This window comes from Dendrobates tinctorius, unplaced genomic scaffold (assembly GCF_039654945.1).
Source record: "Dendrobates tinctorius isolate UK_male_01 unplaced genomic scaffold, ASM3965494v1 ptg000060l, whole genome shotgun sequence".
NCBI lineage: Eukaryota > Metazoa > Chordata > Amphibia > Anura > Dendrobatidae > Dendrobates > Dendrobates tinctorius.
This window is the reverse complement of record NW_027361728.1, coordinates 90,827,312-90,845,266: the sequence shown is the minus strand read 5'-3', so window position 1 is coordinate 90,845,266 and position 17,955 is coordinate 90,827,312. Positions and strand designations below refer to the sequence as shown.

The following is a 17,955-nucleotide window of genomic DNA, read 5'->3' as shown; positions in this document are numbered from 1 at the left end:
AGCAGCTCTCCCTATTCTGAGATCAGCATGAGTAACATGGCGGTCGGCGTCCCCGCCCTTTTATACCCCCTGTGACACCACACAAAGCATGCCAATCACTTGCATGCCCTTCTCCAAGATGGTGGTGACCGCTGCCTATGTCATCACGTTGCCCACAGTGTGCGTTCTTCCTGATTGGCTGAAAAAAGGCGCTAAAGCATCTTTTGAAATGCGACTTTGGCGCTAAAGTCGCCGACCTCGTGGCCGACCTCACGCTAAGGTCGAGTTTCGTTTCATGAAACCCGACTTTGGAGAAAGTCGGCGACTCTTGAATTTTTTCGACCCGTTTCACTCAACTCTAGAATTGCACTTTTTTTGTAGTTTCACAACACTTGGAAATTTTTTTTCCATTTTTCAGTACATTATATGGTAAAATCAATTTATTATTGAAAAGTACAACTCATCCCGCAGAAAATAAGCCATCACCTGGCCATATTGACAGAAAAATAAAAAAATAAAAAAAATATGGCTCTGGGAAGAAAGTGAGTGAAAACAGAAACCCAAAAACTGAAAATTCTCGGGGGTGAAGGGGTTAAAAATTTGGCCACGTCATGTTGCACTGAACTCCTATAGCTGGTTTGATCAGCCATTCTGTGCTGACAGTCTCTTTCAATGGACTCTGTTAACACAAAATGACTGTTCAAACAGGAGCTTGGTGCACAAAGGTGGGGACAATTGTTTAACTACACCTTCCAACCTGCTTGTTTCCCATCTATCTCCCCTCTTGTGTAGCTCCATGACGCAGAGCTGTCAATCAAAGAAGTGGGTGGCAAGTTGGAGATAGAGGGAAACCAAGCAGGTGTGAAGGTGCACTAAAATGTTTAGCCACACCACGGTGCACCAAGCGCTAGTTTGAACACTCATTTTGTTCCATTCCCTTTAAACAGCAGCCACCTGTGCAAATTCTGGTCACTGTCTTTACAGACAGATGCCAGCTTTATGACACAGTCGGCATCTGCTGAGTATGATGCTGGCACAACTCCTGAGCCTACTACACACATGGGACCTGAGCATGGACATACTGTCGGGAAGAGGTTATAGAGAAATGCCTCTGCTCCTCCCTGATTGTCTCCAATGTTGATGGGTAATTCACTGACCAGGGTTTGTGTGTTTAGATTATTGTTTTTTAGTGGACATTGTTTTGTTCTAGGTGGTTCAGTGGATTCATTCATAGTCCTTCTAGATAAAGCAGCTGGTGCTGGTCCTTGTTATCCTGACATGGTCATTTATAATATGAATTTATTCTGGTTTGCAGAAAACTTAGGACTTTTCTTTGCAGAAATATACACACTATACACAAGAAGAAACAGGACAAAAAGTTTTCTTACTATACATCCTCCCACATATGCTGTACCCCATACTATAACACCCTATCTTATGCATTTTATTTCTCGTCATCTTCCTTTTACAAAAGTCCTCATAATGTTAGCGTGATCAGACCCACATTCAGGCCAGGAGTTGCAGCTTCCTTAATCATTCTATGGGAGAGGCAGCAAAACGTCAAAGACCTGCTGGCTGCAAAATATTAGAGATAAGATTTTTTTTTTCTTTATGAACAGTTCAATGCACTCAAATTCCACATCAACAGTGGAAAATAGTCCCAGGAACTTCCTGAAGCACATAGAGAAGTTTGCCTGTTGTTTACTGCACATGCTGAACTTGTCAGATGGCTTAGCGGTACAGTCAGGGCCAGCTCCGGGCAAAAGAGTCTCAGTGGGCCCTTTAAACAAATACCATGACTTATGATGCACAGATACGGCAGAGAGATGTAGATATAGTACAATGCCAAAGATTTCACTTTTTATTACATTACATGAGTGATATCTTTTGTAAATTCTACATTACCATACATATAGTATAATGCAAACCATAGTGTAATGCATAGCCCACAGTCCTCCATATAGTATAATGCACAGCCCACAGTCCTCCATATAGTATAATGCACAGGCCACAGTCCTCCACATAGTATAATGCACAGCCCACAGTCCTCCATATAGAATAATGCACAGCCAACAGTCCTCCATATAGTATAATGCACAGCCCACAATCCTCCACATAGTATAATGCACAGCCCACAGTCCTCCATATAATATAATGATCCCCTACAGTCCTCGATATTCTTCCATATAGTATAATGCACCTCCATATTTAATGCACAGCCCACAGACCTCCATATTAGTGTACTACATACACAGCCTATATACTTCATATAATAATGCATGGCCCATATTCCTCCATATTGTATAATGCGCCTCCAAATATAATATACAGCCCATAGCTCTCCATGTAGTATAATGCACAGCATAGTACTTCACATAGTATAATTCACAGCATAGTTCTCTATATAGTATAATGCACAGCCCACAGGCATTCATGTATTATAATGCACAGCTCTTAGTCAACCATGTAGTATAAAGCACAGGCCATAGTCCTCCATGAAGTATAATTCACATCCCACAGTTATCCACGTAGTAGGTATGGCCACGTGTACTCAATGATTTAAAAAATAAATGCTTCCCATCCGATTCCCTGCTGCACAGGGTCATCTTCTGAAACCAGAAACTGATTTCAGCATGAAAGTGACGGGAGAGCACATCACTGCCATGCACCCCCAGTCATGTGCATGCCAACGTCAGCTGCTGCACAATCTGTCTCGATGCTGCAATACACTTTCACCTGAATGTGCGTCCAAGGACACACATCCAGCTGAAGTATTTGCTGACGTCAGCGGGCCCCTCAGCCACTGAGCCTGGATGGTCACAGTGGTGACCGCGGTAGTAATGCCCTGCCGACGATGAGTGGGCCCCTCCATTTGTCCAGGGTCCCAGCACTTGGCTGAATGCTGATGCTGGCTCTGGGTAGAGTCAACAGACTGCGGCTTATGATCCCTGCAGGCTGAGGTCATCATCAATTTTGATCCACAGAAGAAAATAACATATTCCATATATTTTTTATCTATAATTCCAGTTTTTTTTATTGTCATTCATTTTGCACATAACAAAGAAAATAAATAGCATGTTAAAACAATCATGAACAAAATCCATCAAATACATGGAACTCTGATGTATAAGTAAGCCCTGATCAATGCAAATCAAAATTGATATCCCATGGAGATGATTTAGCGAATCCTGCTTTGAGCAGGGGGTTGGACCAGATGGCCCAGGAGGTCCCTTCCAACTCTACGATTCTATGATTCTATGAGGTCTGAATTTGGAATGATGCTCAAAATCAAAGTGGAAAATCAAATTACAGGTTGATCCAACTTCAGTGGAAATGTTTCAAGACAAGAAATCATGCTCAGTAGTGTGTGTGGCCTACACATGCCTGTATGACCTCCCTACAATGCCTGGGCATGCTCCTGATGAGGCGGCGGATGTTCTTCTGAGGTATCTCCTCCCAGACCTGTATTAAAGCATCAGTCAACTCCTGAACAGTCGGTGATGCAATGTGGCCGTTGGTGCATGGAAAGAGACATGATGTTCCAGATGTGCTCAATTGGATTCAGGTCTGAGGAACGAACAGGCCAGTCCATAGCATCAATCCTATCATCATGCAGAAACTGCTGGCACACTTCAGCCACGAGGCCTGGCATTGTCATGCATCAAAAGGCACCCGGGGCCCACTGCACCTGCATATGGTCTCACCATGGGTCTGAGGATCTCATCCCAGTACCTAATGGCAATCAGAGTACCTCTTGTTAGCACATGGAGGGTTGTGTAGCCCTCCAAATAAATGCCTCCCCACACCATTACTGATCTACTGCCGAACTGGTCATGCTGGAGGATGTCGCAGGCAGCAGAACATTCTCCACGGTGACTCCAGACTGTCACATCTGTCCCATGTGCTCAGTGTCAACCCGCTCTCATCCGTGAAAATCACAGGACGCCAGTCTCGAATTTGCCAGTCTTGATGTTCTCTCGCAAATGCCAATCGCCCTGCACAGTGTTGGGTTGTAAATATAACACCCACTTGTGGACGTCGGGCCCTCATACCACCCTCAGGAAGTCTGTTTCTGGCAATTTGAGCAGACACATGGCTGTTAGTTGCCTGCTGGAGGTCACTTTGAAGGACTCTGGTCCTCCTGTCATTACTTACACAAAGGAGGTTGCAGTCCTGCTGCTGGGTTTTTGTTCTCCTATGGCCCACCCCCATGTCTCCTGGTGTACTGGCCTGTCTCCTGGTATTTACTCTAAGCTCTAGACACTGTGCTGACAGACACAACTATTCTTCTTGCCACAGCGCGCAATGATGTGCCCTCCTCGATGAGCTTCTGTGAGTTCCAGACACTGCCTCATGCTACTGTACCTCTAGGAGTTAGAGCAATGACAAAATGCAAAAGTTATTCAAAACAGCAAAATAGGATGAAAACAGAGACATCGTCCGTGGCCACCACCAGCAGAACCACTCTTTTATAGGGGTTCTTTTGCTAATTGCCTATAATCTCTACCTGTTTGTTCCATTTGCCCAATAGAATTAGAAATTGATCAGTGTTACTTCATAACTGGACAGGTTGATTTCACAGAAGTGTGATTGATATACACACACAGTCCTGCTTGTAGTTATTCATTTTTTATCATAGATTGTACAATATTTTGAGAAATAAATGGAAATGTAAAGTTATATTCTCAGGATTTTGAAATTAGTGGTTCAAAGTAGTACAACAATAAAACATTGTTTTTCAACTTACATGTTGCAATTTCAAAGAAGAAGCAGAATAAACAGCACGTGCAGCAATAAAGGTACCTTTAATTAGTACTTGGTTGCACACCCTTTGCGATTGATGACAGCCTCCAAATGTTTTTTGCAGCCATCAATAAGCTTCTTGCTCTTCTCAGCTGGTATTTTCTCCCACTCTTCCTTTGCAGTTTGCTCAAGCTCTTAAATGTTTGCAGGGTTCTTTTTCCTAATGGCAGATTTCAGCTCACCCCATAGATATTGAATGGTATTGAGGTCAGGACTCATTGCTGACCATTTTAAAAGTCATTTTTTTTCTTTTTCAACCATTCCTGTGTACTTTTGTAAGAGAGATTTGGGTCATTGTCTTGCTGGAGGACCCTTGATCTTTGACTCAAGCCAAATTTTCTTACACTGCATAGGACATTTTGCTTTAAAATCTAATAATTTTTAATTCTCTGATTTCATGATTTCTGTGGTATGGTCAATGCTCCCACTACCAAATGCAGCAAAGCAACCCCACAGCATTATGGAACCTCCACCATGCTTAACTGTTGATCAGGTGCTCTTTTCCTTACAAGCTTCATTGTGCCACCTGTAAACAAACTGTTGCTTTGCATTGCCAAAAAGCTCTATTTTAGCTTCATCTGTCCACAGAACATTCTCTCACAAGGATTGTGGATTGTCAAGGCACTCTTTAGCAAAGATCAGTCGCTCCTTTTTATGTCTTTTCTTCTCTTGCCATCTCCAATAAAGTTCTACTTGGCTTAGTGTGCGGTGTATGGCACTTGTTGAAACCATGACCACAGACTGTTCCATGTTGGCTTTCAGGTCTTTGGATATTTGATGTGTTTTTTCCACCATTTGCTCCAACCTTATAATACATCGCATGACAATTTTCCTCTTTCCCCCACGTCCAGGGAGGTTTTTGACAGTTCCATGCTTGGCAAACTTCTTAATAACGTTGCGCACTGTTGAAACTGGGATTCCAAGGTCTTTTGAGATGGCCTTAAACCCTTTGAAAGTCTCGTGTTTGCTAAAATAGCAGTTCTGATGTCCTCAGACAGCTACTTTGTCGTCACCATTTTCACATGGGCACCGACAATTAATCACAGGTGTTTCTCATTTGTGATTTACCAAAGGCGAGTCAAAATGTGTTTTTATACTGATTTAATGTAAAGGATGCCAATACCAGTGTCACAGCAAGTTTTAGGTTTTTCTATTTTTTATTCCCATTGTTTTTTGTTTAAAATTATTGTTTCTCAATTGCTTTCATGTATTTAACACAAGTGCTCTATACAAAAAAAAAACAGTTTCACTTCATTCATCTTTTTTTCAGGAGGTATTCCACTTTATGTATTTAAACTTCATGGGTGCTAATAACGATGAGCAGGCAGATAAAGTCAATACGCCCATACCATAGCAAAGGAATGGCTCAGAGACCAAGGTAATAGGACCCTTAATGCATATCCTCCCTTCCCTTGTGATGGCTTAGGTAGCAAACTCTGATGACCACTTCCACTAGAATTGTTATGAGTTCCAGTCAAGAAACCTTTCGAAAAGTAAAACAGAAGAACTGACTTGAGTTTGCCAAAGAACACAGCCAATGGAAAGAGATTGGTCTAAGGTGTTGTGGTTGAATGAATCCAAGTTCAATCTGTTTGGTAGAGATTTCAAGCATATACCACCCAATTGGAAAACATAATGGTGTAAGGTACCAAACACCAACAGTGAAACATGGTGGTGGCAATGTAATGGTTTGGAGCTGCTTTTCTGAATCTGCCATTGGAACTCTAGAGTTAAATATGAATGCTACCATGTACAAGAATATACTGCAGAATTTAATGCTGCCACATGGTAAAACCTAAGAATGCAGGGGTTGGAAATTTCAGCAAGACAATGATTATATGATAACCAAAATCTTTATCAATACATAATTAGAGCACCAGATCCATCAGTAGTACATGATTATGGCACTAGAAACATTGTCAGTAAAGAAACATTACCTGAACCACAATCAGTACATGAACACATCACCAGAACCTCCATCAGTACATGAACACATCACCAGAACCTCCATCAGTACATGAATATGTCATCAGAACCACCATAAGTATTTGAACACATGACCCTATTAAGAGTATTTAAATAGAATAGCCAAGCTTAGAACAACAATCAATTATATCAAGTCAGCTCCATAAACAATTGTATTGCATGAACCTATAACCCTACAACTATGTCCTTAAGAATGGTAAGGAGATACTGGGAGTTATTAACAGCCATCGACTGTGGACCATATAGGAACCACAGTACTGATGAGAATTAGTCAGTATCACAAACATTTACATCCAGGTACCTTATAGATTACATCTTACAGTCGTCTCTTTCTTTTCATCTCCATCTTGTCTAGATGCCATGATGGCTTTTCACATCCAAAACTGTTCCCTGCAGACCACTTTTTCTGGTCTTTTGCAGCACATCCCAACACAGTGCCCTTAAAAATAAGAGTTATTAAAATGCCCTCTGCAAAAAAATATGTCCATATTATGGCCCTAAATAAGTCTCCCATGGTATATGGCTTCCACACTGTCTACCATTATCAGTTATAAATGCCACCCCATCTGCCCTTATGAATATGGCCTATGCTATGGCTGTCCTCTCTCCACTCTGTCCCCCCACCATGCTCACCTCTCCCCATATTGTGCCTCTATTTCATACTGTCCCCTCTCCATATCCATTCTGTGCCCCTTTTCACACTATGCCCTCATACTGCCTTCTTCAAAATGTAAACACTCCTCACACTGTCCCCATACACAGTATGATGGTCACCACAGCCACCCATATGGAATGATATCCATAACAACTCCCCAATATTTAGAATGGTCACCACCACAGCCCCCATATATAGTATGACGTCCATTACAGATCCCCAAAAATACTATGATGTCCAAAACAGCCCTCATGCATACTATGTTGATCACCGTAACAACCTCTCTTTCGATGGCAAATCCCCTCATTTAAAGCCCTTCAGTTTATGCCCCTCTCATTTTATTCTACCCATCAGCACAGCTCACTCATTTTATTTACCCCATCTTCATAGCCCCTCATTTTATGCCCCACTGCAAAGTAAAAAAATAAGAAAAAGGCTGGGGTGCAGGCAGAGAGAGGGGGGTGTCAGTGACTGACATAGCTCACACCTGTGCCTGTGCCCCGGCAGTCACTGTACTGAATGCCTGTGGCCGCAGAAGGATATCAGGCGACCGCACATAATCAGCATTTTTTTTTAAAGTGTCCTCCTCGGGTAGGCAGGAGGCAGCACCCTAGGCCAGTACAGAGAATGTTTTGAGTGTGGTAAATCCACACGGTTCAGTGAACACATGCAGATTTACCTGCATTCAATAGAACGCTTAGTTTTGGACGTAACGAAAATACGTTGCGTCCAAAACGCTGCTACATCTGGAACGTGGGCACATAGCCCCATGAAACGAGAAGGTGGTTCCCCATTCATCATACATGCGCAGTGGGGAGCATAGGATGCCGAGAACAGTGCGGCAACACTCATGATTTTTCCTGATTTTAATTATTGGGCGAGTCGTTCTTCCAAATTACAAATAAACACCTAATTTGAGGCACAAAGCGCTTCATTTATATTTGAATACTTATTGTAATTGATTTTGCTTACATATATACTTACACTGTAACTCTTTTTGAAATAATGCATTGTATATGTATACACTGTGCTTTATGATTTTTTTTAGTGATAATGAACTTAACAAGATGTAATTGCACAAATCAATGTTGTAACTATATGTACCTCATCATTTGCACTTTTACTCTGCTTGAGAAAGGTTCTTTGAACCGAAATGTTGCCAATGGGCTCAATAAAGTCCTTTTTTTTTTTAATTTAATTTTGTTTTGCATGGAGTGATGCCTTCTATATGACTTATATTATGGGACAAATTGGAAAATTGCTTGGAAGTCTGGCACGCATTTGTGAGTAGCTATTAAATGGTGCTGTTCCATAATTGTGTGTGTGTGTGATTTCCTATTCTTTTGCATGTTTGTCACACTTACAGTAAATGTTTCAGATCACCAAACAAATGTAACAAATTTAAATATTAGACAAAGATAATACAAGTAAACGTAAAATGCAGTTTTTAAATGAAGTTCTCTATTATTAAGGGAAAAGAAATCCAAACCTACAAGGCCCTGTGTTAAAAAGGTGATTGCCCCCTAAACCTAATAACTGGTTGGGCCACACTTAGCAGCAACAACTGCAATAAAATGTTAGCGATAACTGGCAGTGAATCTTTTACAAAGCTCTGGATTAATTATGGCCCTTCATCTTTGTGGAATTGTTGTAATTCAGCCTCATTGGAGGGTTCCCGAGCATGAATCGCCTTCTTAAAATCATGCCGCAGCACCTCAATCGGATTAACGTCAGGACTTCAAAGTCTTAATTTTGTTTTGCTTTTTAAGCCATTCAGAAGTGGACTTGCTGGTGTGCTTGGATCATTGTCCTGCTGCATAACCCAAATGCACACCAGCTCGAGGTCATGAACAGATGGATGGACATTCCCCTTCAGGATTTTTTGGTAGACAGCAGAATTCATAGTTTCATTTACTATAGCAAGTCATCCAGGTAAGCAGCAAAACAGCCCCAGACCATCACTCTACCACCACAATAGTTTACTCTTGGTATAATGTTACTTTTCTGAAATGCTGTTTTACTTCTATGCCAGATGTAATGGAACATATACATTCCAAAAAGTTCAACTTTTGTCTCGTCAGTCCACACAGTATTCTCCCAAAAGTCTTGGGCATCATCAAGATGTTTTCTGCTAAAACCGAGACAATCCTTTATGTTCTTATTGCTCAGCAGTGGTTTTCGTCTTGGAGCTCCGCAATGAAGGCCATTTTTGCCCAGTCTTTCTTATGATGGAGTCATGAACACTGACCTTATCTGAGACAAGTGATGCCTGCAGTTCTTTGGATGTTGTTGTGGAGTCTTTTCTGACCTCTTGGATGAGTCTTGGCTGCGTTATTAGGGTAATTTTGGTTGGCCGGTCACTCCTGGGAAGGTTCACCACTGTTTCATGTTTTCGGCATTTGTGGATAATGGTTCTCACTGTGGTGTGCTGGAGTCCCAAAACTTGAAAAATGGCTTTATAACCTTTTCCAGATAGATCTCAATTAATTTGTTTCTCATTTGTTCCAAATTTTATTTGGATTGCGGAAAGATGATTAGCTTTTCAGGATCTTTGCGTCTACATCATTTTGTCAGGTAGGTCTTATTTAAGTGATTTTTTGATTGAGAACAGGTGTGGCAGTAATCAGACCTGCGCATGGCTAATCAATTTCAACTCTGCTTTCCAAAGATGTGATCAACCACAGTTTATCTTTGTCTAATAAGTAAATTTGTTTGGTGATCTGAAACAGGAAAGTTTGACAAAAATGCAAAAGAATAGGAAATCAGGAAGGGGGCAAACACTTTTTTCATACAACAGTATATATACAGTGCTCAGTATAAACGAGTGCATCGCTTTGAAAAGTAACATTTTAATCAATATCTCACTGAACACAATGTTCCAAAATTTTGACAAGACTGATTCACTGATTTTCATAGAACATTTTTTTAACCTATAACATGAAGGTAAGAATAATAATATAATTTTCATTACGAAACCTTCAGTTTTACTCAAAAATGAATTATTTTGTATGACCTCCATGATTTTTATGGACAACACCAAATCTTCTAGACATTGAATGAACCAGTTAGTGACATACTGCAATATCTATTTTTTTCCATTCTTTAAGAATTACCTCTTTTAGAGCTTGGATGCTGGATGGAGCGTGACGCTCAACTTGCCTCTTCAGAACTCTACATAGATGTTCGGCTGGGTCAGATCAGGAGACATACTTGGCCACTGAATCACATTCACCCTGTTCTTCAGAAATTTAAACAATGTGTGTTTTGGTGCATTGTCATGCTGGAAATTTGAACGTCTACCAAAGGCACAGTGTGATAGTAGCATCTTTTCTTTCAATATAGAGTAGTAAATCTGTGAATTCATGACACCTTCAATGAAATGTAGCTCCCTGACAACAGCAGGACTCCTGCAGCTCCATGTAAGGACACTGCCACCACCATGTTTCACTGTAGGCACCATGTATTTTTCAAAATGTATTTTTCTAAATGCATGGTGTCTACAGTAATACATGGTGATGGCAGTGTCCTTATGTGGGGTTGCAGGAGTGCTGCTGATGTCAGTGGGCTACATTTCTTGATGGTACCATGAATTCACAGATGTACTGCTCTATATTGGTTGAGAAGATGCTATGATCACTCTGTGCCTTTGGTACATGTGCACTGTTCCAACAAGACAATGATCCAAAACACAAATCTGCTGCATTTCTGAATAAGAACATAGACAACGTCATTTAGAGGCTAAGTATGTCTCCTGATCTAAACCCAACTGAACACCTATGTGGAATTCTGAAGAGACAAGTAGAGCATCACTCTCCATCCAAGATCCAGGCTCTAAAGAGATCGTTATTGAAAAATGGAAAGATAGATGTTGCTATGTCATCAACTTATTCATTCCATACCTAGAAGACTTGGTGCTGTTCTTAAAAATCATGGAGTTCATCCAAAATACTAGATGTAGTAGCATTTGATGTGAAGTGCATTCATCGTTACATCAACTGATTTGCACAAAACTGAAGATTTTGTAATGAAAGTTATATTACAGTATTACCTTAACTTTCATGTTATAGATAAAATAATGTTCTAAGAAATTCAGTCTGGTCAGAAGTCCTGGATATTCAGTATAAATAAGACACCATTCTCCCATCCATATTTTTTGATCTTCTTGGAAGTTGGAGAAGCTTGTACAGATTATTATGACTGTAATTCTCATCATTTTTCAGTTCAGTGAATGCGCCGCCCACCATCTGTTCATCATGATGCCCCTATGTGTCGCTGCCTCCTCCTGTTTTGAATGCCGGCGCATGCGCTGTGACAAGAGTTCTCGGGCATGCGCAGTGCGCGCTGCCCGAGAACCGACATCAGGCTATTGCGCCTGCGTGTTGTGGAGGCCCCAGATACTGCCCCGCAGTGTGTTATGATGTATTCACACTGTGGGGCTGGAGCCTCCGCAACACGCAGGCGCAATAGCCTGATGTCGGTTCTCGGGCAGCGCGCACTGCGCATGCCCGAGAACTCTTGTCACAGCGCAGGCGCCGGCATTCAAAACAGGAGGAGGCAGCGACATATAGGGGCATCATGATGAACAGATGGTGGGCGGCGCCGAGACACCGGACAGGCATGATGGACAGATGGTAGGCGGCTGATACAGGGGGACACACCATACCTATGGGGCACATTACACTGTGTTCCAAATTATTATGCAAAAAATATTTCCTCATATTTTCTCTAAATTACCTATATGAATTGCAGTCATTGTTATTTTCCAGTCATCTACTATTCTATTATAATTGCAATGTTTTTGAACAAATTGCCTATGAAAACAGTATATTGTTTAAAATAATAAACACTCAAAATGCATGTTCCAAATTATTATGCACAGCAGAGTTTTCAACCTTTTTATTTTTATTTTGAACAAAAAAATGGTCAATTGTGAAATTATAAGCATTATCAGGTTATTACAAAATGAAATCAAAAAGTTTTCAAGTCAAAACTTTATTCTAGGTGATGTTACATTTGCACATAGGACCCCTTGTTCGAAAGAAGCTTCTGAACTCTCTCGTCCATTGAATTTGTCAGTTTTTGGATGGTTTGTGCTTCAGTTGTTTTGCATGTGGACAGAATACCCTCCCAGAGCTGTTGCTTAGATGTGAACTGCCTCCAGCCATCATAGACACTCCTTTTGATGATGCTCCAGAGGTTCTCAATGGGGTTGAGGTCAGGGGAAGATGGTGGCCACACCATAAGTTTGTCCTCCCATAGCAGCCAGAGATGCAGATGTGTTATTTGCAGCATGAGACGGTGCATTATCATGCATGAAAATGATCTTGCTGCGGAAAGCACGGTTCTTCCTCTTGAACCACGGCAGGAAGTGCTGTTTTAGAAACTCCACATAGATTATGGAGTTCATCTTTACCCCTTCAGGGATCCTAAAGGGGCCGACAATCTCTCTCCCCATGATTCCAGCCCAAAACATTACTCCACCTCCTCCTTGTTGGCGCCTTAGCCGTGTTTTCATGGGGTGTCCATGTGGCGCCCCCAGGAGTATGGTCGCCACACTGGCTTTGCCTTCCTCCAGGGGAGGGTAATGCCAGGCTTGGAGGCAATGATGGGTCTCTCTCACAGTCAATCCATACATGCAACACAGTTCCACTCCAGACCAGCAGGGGGAACTCTGAACCAGGATTAAGGGGAGGAGTGCTCTCTGTGGGCCGGGAGGAGGAAATAGTTAGTCGGCGGAGGGTGAAGTGTGCAGACGTGGAGAGAGAAGCTGGAGGTCGAGCTGCAGAAGGCGAGCTCCCTCAGTTTGAGAGTGCAAGAACTGGAGCCTGGTCTCCACGGTGGTACGGATACTAACGGTCCTGCCACAGACACCAGAGGAGTAGGAGGCTGTAAATGCCCTACTCCCATCTAAGACTTGAGGCACAACAGCAAAACGGATAGAGAGCCGGGATCCAGGAGGTCCCTGATCAGGCTACAGCTGTCTGCCATGCAAATAGAGTTATAGGAACATCTGACAGGAGGAACTTCAGAGTATCTAAGTACTGGAGTGCTTCACACCACACAAGCGCTAGGAAGGAGACTGCACAGCCCGTCTGTGAGAGAGAATCCCAGAGTTGCTTCCAGGCTAGCCTTCTCTGTTACCATCTGTAATCAGGACCCTGGACTGCAGTTATCAAGTAAAGGTACAGAAATTGCACCCCGCTGTGTCTTGTCTGCTTCCTACCCTGTCGGCACTGCTACATCCCCGTGCCAACCACCTTTACACTGCCCTGGGGTTACAGCTTCACCTGTGGGGAGTTACACCATCTAAGCTGCAACACACCATCAGTCCCAGAGGACCTGCACGCAGCATTGGCTAACACCTCACTTGCCAAACACCACAGGTGGCGTCACGAACTTTCCATATAAACTACATTACAAACATCATCCGCCACTGACTTGGGCACCCAGGGCCACGGACCGGGTCACCGCTGCTGTGACACATCCCCCTGACACTGGTACCGAGTAGTCCACAGCCCTGGGAGGGCGACCCATCCATCAACCAGCCATTCTCCACTCCATCCATCTGGACCATCGAGCGTTGCACGGCACTCATCGGTGAACAAAACAGTTTGGAAGTCAGTCTTCATGTATCGTTTGGCCCACTGGAGCCGTTTCTGCTTGTGTGCAGTGGATAGAGGTGGTCGACAGGATGGCTTACGCACAGCTGCAAACCTCTGAAGGACCCTGCATCTTGTTTTTCAGGGGACGTTGGAGGCACCAACAGCTTCAAAAACTTGTCTGCTGCTGACAAGGCATTTTTGCAGCTGCTCTTTTAACCTGACGCAATTGCCTGTTGGAAAGAGTCCTCAATTTTTCCTTACCAGCACGCACACGTGTGTGCTGGGAATCAGCTACATACTTCTTGATTGTGCGATGATCCCGATGAAGTGTCTTGGCAATGTTGATTGTAGTCATGCCTTGACCTAAATACTCCACAATTTGCTGCTTCTCAGCAGCCGACACATCCTTTTTCTTTCCCATTTTAGCAAAAAATGTAGGCTGCTTAATAATGTGGAACAGCCTTCTTAAGTAGTCTTGCCATTATTTGGACACACCTGCCAAACTAATTTGTATCTGCAATTGCTTTCAGTGATATAAAGAGCCCTGACACACATCACCATCAATGAGTTTAAATGACAAACAAAAAAATTCTAACCTGATCAGTCCGAAACTCTTTTTGCATAATAATTTGGAACACAGTTTACAGGTATGAGGAGCTATTTATAAAAGTCGATATTTCAGCGCTACTTGGGGTCAGAAACAGAAGAGCCACCTTCACAGAATGCAGCCTTAGGCTAGGCTAGGCTAGGCCCCCTTATCTTCTCTCTCTACACGGCCCCAATTGGACAGACCATCAGCAGATTTGGCTTTCAGTACCATCTTTATGCTGATGACACACAACTGTACACATCATCCCCTGACCTTACCTCCGCTGTACTACAGAACACCAGTGACTGTCCGCAGTCTCCAACATCATGTCTGCTCTCTATCTGAAACTCAACCTCTCCAAAACTGAACAACTTCTGCTCCCACCATCTACCAACCTCCCTAAATCTGACATTTCCCTCTCTGTGGGTGGCACCATAATAACACCCCGACAGCAGGCGCGCTGTCTGGGTGTTATGTTTGACTCCGATCTCTCCTTCACCTCCCATATACAATCTCTTGCCCGCTCGTGCCGCTTACACCTAAAGAACATCTCTAGAATCCGCCCTTTTCTCACCATGGAAACAACAAAAACTCTCACTGTCGCCCTGATCCACTCCCGCCTGGACTACTGTAATGCTCTATTAATTGGCCTCCCTCTCACTCGACTCTCCCCTTTCCAGTCTATCCTTAATGCAGCAGCCAGGGTTGTCCATCTGGCTAATCGTTACTCAGACGCATCCGCTCTTCGCCAGTCGTTACACTGGCTGCCAATTCATTACAGGGTACAATTCAAAGTACTTGTTCTCACCCACAAAGCTCTCCACAGTGCGGCACCCCCTTATATCTCCTCCCTCATTTCTGTCTATCGGCCTAACCGACCGCTGCGCTCTGCAAATGACTTTCGACTAACCTCTGCCCTAATCCGTACCTCCCACTCCCGACTCCAAGACTTCTCCCGTGCTGCGCCAATTCTCTGGAATGCTCTACCCCAAGATATTAGGACCATCCACAATTTGCATAGTTTTAGGCGCTCGCTCAAAACACATTTGTTCAGAGCGGCCTATCACATTCAGTAATCAAAGTCATGTTATATTTGTGTGTGTGTAGCCCATTCACTATCTCCATCTAACCCCCACCCCCTGAAGATGGCTGGACCATCATTGTAAATACATCATTGTAAATACAAACCTGTGCTTTGTATCTCCCCCACCTCATTGTAGATTGTAAGCTCCACAAGCAGGGTCGTCTTATTTCGCTTTAATTATTGTATTAACGTTGTTACTTATGACTGTTGTGTTTGAAACTGTTCAACTGTAAAGCGCTGCGGAATATGTTGGCGCTATATAAAGATTATTATTATTAGGCTCACATAACGTTTTAGCAGCCCGTTCAACGCATAGCGTTGACGGGCTGCTAACGGTATAGCATAACGTGATCGCGTTATGCTATACCTGCTAGTGCTGATGATTCATCTGCGCTAGCGGTGACGGAGCCTCAGACGCTGCAGGCCGCGTCCGAGGCTCCGTCAGCGAATGATGGCACATCGCGAACACGTGCTGCTTTACGGCATGCGTCGCGATGCGCCCGACAATGGGGCTCAATGGCGGCGTTAACGAACTGCCTAAAACGCAGTGTGACCCCAGCCTTGGTGCTACTGAAGGTGGCTCTTTAACTTAAAACCGCCTGGGGGGGTGACAGGTTCCCTTTAACGATTTATTATGGTTTTCCAAAGTGTCTGCAAAAAATAATGACTGAATTTTTATAAATTGCTCAGAAAACATCAAGTTGCGAACCTGCTGGCCCCAAGAGCTGGCAATCTATAAGGTGCCTTCTGTAGCTCATGCTTGTGGTCGCTCCTATGGCTATAAGGAGGACACGAGAAGCCATGCGGCCGCCCCAGGACACTCAATCACTGCCCCACCATGGATGAGGAGAAACTGCTGGGTTCAAGTTTCGATTTCCCACTTCCCCCTGCGATCCCCTCCCCCAGACGGGCGGAGATGGTCGCCCTGCCCTGCAGCTCCTTTACGGCGCCTTTGTGATACCTAGGACTGCGCCCTCCTCCGGGTGACGCCGGGGCAGACTCCTCCCGCTCCAGTATAGCTACCGGCTCCGCGGACCACAGTGAGGACAGCACTGGCACAGGAGCCGCTGCGGAGGACGGGGTGAGTACCTGCCCGGTGCACAGCTGCTGACCGGAGCTCAGCTCACACGTGTGAGGTCACTAGTGGTTCTGTCTGGTGGAAGCTCTCAGCGCCTGCAGCCTCCGCTCGTGGAAGTGTCACCGCCTGATATCCAGGAATGGGGACTTCTGGAGCTGCTCTTGACGGGGCCAAGACTTATTGGACATCATTAGCAAACACCAGAGAATATCTGTATATTATATTATGTGGCAGTATTACATGGGATATAGCTGTATATTACAGTATGAGGCTGTATAGTATGGGCTATATCTGTATATTACTGTATGAGGCTGTACAATATGGGATATAGCTGTATATTACAGTATGAGGCTGTATAGTATGGGCTATATCTGTATATTACTGTATGAGGCTGTACAATATGGGATATATCTGTATATTACTGTATGAGGCTGTATAATATGGGATATAGCTGTATATTACAGTATGAGGCTGTATAGTATGGGCTATATCTGTATATTACTGTATGAGGCTGTACAATATGGGATATAGCTGTATATTACAGTATGAGGCTGTATAATATGGGATATAGCTGTATATTACAGTATGAGGCTGTATTATATGGGGTATATCTGTATATTACGGTATGAGGCTGTATAGTATGGGATATAGCTGTATATTACAGTATGAGGCTGTATAATATGGGATATAGCTGTATATTACTGTATGAGGCTGTACAATATGGGATATAGCTGTATATTACAGTATGAGGCTGTATAATATGGGATATAGCTGTATATTACAGTATGAGGCTGTATAGTATGGGCTATATCTGTATATTACTGTATGAGGCTGTACAATATGGGATATAGCTGTATATTACAGTATGAGGCTGTATAATATGGGATATAGCTGTATATTACAGTATGAGGCTGTATTATATGGGGTATATCTGTATATTACGGTATGAGGCTGTATAGTATGGGATATAGCTGTATATTACAGTATGAGGCTGTATTACATGGGATATAGCTGTATATTACAGTATGAGGCTGTATAGTATGGGATATAGCTGTATATTACAGTATGAGGCTGTATAATATGGGATATAGCTGTATATTACAGTATGAGGCTGTATAGTATGGGCTATATCTGTATATTACTGTATGAGGCTGTACAATATGGGATATATCTGTATAT

The 17,955-nt window shown here is 43.1% G+C and overlaps 1 protein-coding gene across 1 annotated transcript in view; it reads left to right on the top strand.

Annotated features, from left to right (window-relative positions):
* The first annotated feature begins 16,491 nt into the window (after window positions 1-16,491).
* Window positions 16,492-17,955, top strand: part of LOC141092722 (phospholipid scramblase 2-like) — a 90,672-nt gene continuing 89,208 nt past the window's right edge. Inside the window, exon 1 of the mRNA XM_073579117.1 lies at window positions 16,492-16,779. The gene's annotated coding sequence lies outside the window, so the exon portion shown is untranslated. The remainder of the gene's footprint in view (window positions 16,780-17,955) is intronic.